Source organism: Neltuma alba, unplaced genomic scaffold, assembly GCF_004799145.2.
Source record: "Neltuma alba isolate B1F8T4 unplaced genomic scaffold, ASM479914v2 tig00010315_pilon, whole genome shotgun sequence".
In the NCBI taxonomy this organism is placed as follows: domain Eukaryota; kingdom Viridiplantae; phylum Streptophyta; class Magnoliopsida; order Fabales; family Fabaceae; genus Neltuma; species Neltuma alba.
In genome coordinates this window covers 103,421-106,627 of record NW_021635228.1, presented here as the reverse complement: position 1 = coordinate 106,627, position 3,207 = coordinate 103,421, and positions in this window count along the sequence as shown.

Below are 3,207 nucleotides of genomic sequence, written 5' to 3'. Positions count from 1 at the left end.
ACTTGTTGAATTGGAATTATGGTTACTGGGTCAATTTGACTCACCCCGTGGTTATTTAACATTTTTCAGGCGAGGGTTCAGGTGTTGGTCCCAAGGGGAAGGTGTCCGAGGCTTGAGTTTTCCTTTCCACTCTGTATAGCCTCTATTTTGATATACATGTTTTGACTGATGTATATTGCCAAACTTTAGGGCCTTTTTGTTATACTTAGCATAATCATAGCTTTTCCGCTGCATTCTAGACTTGTACTATTGGGCGGAGCCCTTTTTGGTCATATGTGATTGTTATTTTGATTGCAATTGATAATGGGCAGTAGTGGTAGTTATTTTGGTGGACTTCAAATGTCCTAGCCCATTTACAATTGGTCTTAATTGTAGTTGAGATTCCAGAGTATTGCTGATGGATTTGATATATACATGAAAAATCAAATGTTGATTCTTTCTGATTTGATTAACTATCTTTACTATTCTAGAACAGTAGCTACTACCTTGTTAAAGATTTGAATTTTTATTGACTATGGTAGATTTCTATTTGATTAGGTTTGTCCTTCCTACCATGGTTAGCCTTTTAAAGCAATTATTGTTTTGAAAATGTTTATTTACCATGAATTACGGGGGTTTTTACACTCCCACTGGTCATGGAGGTATTCTTCTAATGATTCAGTATATAAGCCATTTATGAAATTGAGTTTATGCTTTCCTCTCATGGCAATCTTCATTGCATGAGTCCACATCATATAGTTCTTGCTACTCATAAGAACTGTTACATCCTATTAATTTTAATCCTGAGAATGAGGAATATGAAATAGAACAAGGGTCAAGCAAGGTGGTAGACAGATAGACGACACAACCTTTGAATTGAAACTAGACCGGGGACCGAACTATCATTTTTAAAATATCCAATCAAAATTGAATAGAATGGAAAAGTGTACCCAAAAATTTTAGAAATTTCCCAGAAAATCATCAAAATTGCTAAAGGATGTACTAGTAACCCTTTGGTGTCTGTTGAGTTGGTTTATCATTATTGCTTTATCTCATATTTTGGTGATCTTGTGAACTTTTATTATAAGTGTTGAAGTAAGAATTTCTCCTTTGATATTGCCCCGATCCTCCTTGATACACAACAGCAACATCCTCATATTTGTCTAGACAATCTGATGTGAAATGCATTAGAGAATTGCAAAACTCACATGTAAGAGCAACCATGACTAAAGAATTAGGTTGTTGGGCTCTAAGACTTTTCACAGTTATAGTAAGCTTGGCCATATTATTTGCTAGCTTGACTAAAAGAGGGTCTCTTGATGCTTGGCTCACTTCTTTCACTACTCTAGAGTCTCTTAAACTAGTATGTTGTTTATTTAAGGAAAACTATCGTATCAAGGCCCATGCCTCTCTAACCTCCATATCCTTTGCCAAGCCATTTATAATAGCATTCAACATATCCGTATCATGAGGTAACAGACTGTTATAGAAACATTGTACTAATTGCTCTTCTTGGATTTGATGGCTGGGTTACCTAGATAACATGTCTTAAAACTAGCTCAAAAAGCAAAAAATGACTCTAATTCATCTTGCTTGGTGGATGATAATTTCCTTCCTCGTTGTGGAGGCCTTAGTAGATGGGAGGTATTTCTCTAAGAATGCTTGTCTCAAATTGGCTCATGACTGATATGCATTCTCCATGTAAATGTGTAGATCCATGTACTACTCTTTAGCCTTCCCTTCAAGGCCCTTCAAGGGAACATGAAAAACCTTTCACATGACACCCTCGAATATGGTAATAACAGGTTTCATTGTCATGCAGTTCATATAGAAAGCATTGAGATGTGTATAGGGATTTTTACCTGCCACATAGAACTTAGGTAGTGAGTGTAGTAGACAACCTTTAATCTCAAAATCAATAGTAAAATTAGGAATAGCACTATGCAATTGCTCAAAATTAGCCTTAGATTAGGTAAGTTCCCTAACGGTCCTCTTTCTATGGTTTTCCCTTATTGTTATCCCCTACTATCTCATGTCCATTGCCTCCATTATCTTTATTTATGAGTGGATCATTGTTATATAGGGAAACCTTAGGAAGTGAAACCTCTGGAGGGGGTATTACATGACCATTATTGCCTTTCCTAACCATGAGTCCTATCTAATTAGAGGTATCAAGATCAAATTCAAGGTTAGTATCGCTGCATGATAATTTGGATTCGTGGGAAATGATTTCCTCCTCAACAAGAACCTTACTGGTCCCCTCAACTCTTTTCTCCCTCTGGATCTTAGTGAAGGATTTATCAATCTCAAGGTTAACGATAATTGAGGTTTTGGAATTGGTCTTGTTTTTTTTGGCATGTATAAGCACAAAAAAAAGCAAGAAGTAAACAAAGGAAAAAGCAACTTGCACACAAAGTTCAAATTAGAAAGGAAGAAGCAATAAATGCAAGGATGTATGAAGTGTATGATTGTATGAGGATGTATGTAAAGTAAGTGTGTAATATGTGTAAGATGTATGTATGCATAGTCTATAGCACCAAAACAAAATCAAAAGCTTTTAGGATTCAGAAAGGGTTTGATGCAGTGAAGAAGAATGATTGCAACAGCAAAAAATCCTGAGTGTTGAAACTACAAAGCTTGCTGCGACGAAATTTCTAAAGAAGGCTAAAAGCAAGATTTGAAGCTGATAATCTCACTACACACTTAATTTTCTAAAACTTTGAGACTTTACACTCTAGATCAAGTTTAAGATGAAGTTCAATATTTGCAAAACTAATGCTATGCTATGCAAATGCAAAACCTATATGGAAACTATCATTTTTTTCTTTTCAATTTTCAAATAAATGAATGTAAGTGATGAAAGCTAGCTAAATGCAATACACCTTATAAGGCCATACTCCTAATTAAACAAAAGTTCAACACTTAGCTACCAAGGAACCAACTTAATGGCTCCCCGATAACAATGCCATTGATTTGACCGAACACCAAATGCCTTAGGAGTGAAGATCACAAATTAACCAAGGATTGCACTATAGTGATATAACCTCGGGTCATTTCATTCGCTGAGCCTTAATTGAATTTTAAATAGCTAAGTGTCAAAGAAAAACTTGTAAAAGTAGGGTTCAGTTGTCGATATTCATGGTTGATAAGAATAAAAGAAATAATGCAAGGACAAGGTACTTGTTTTTGAATTTTTAGTTATAAGGGCAGTGAAGTGAAATGGCTTTG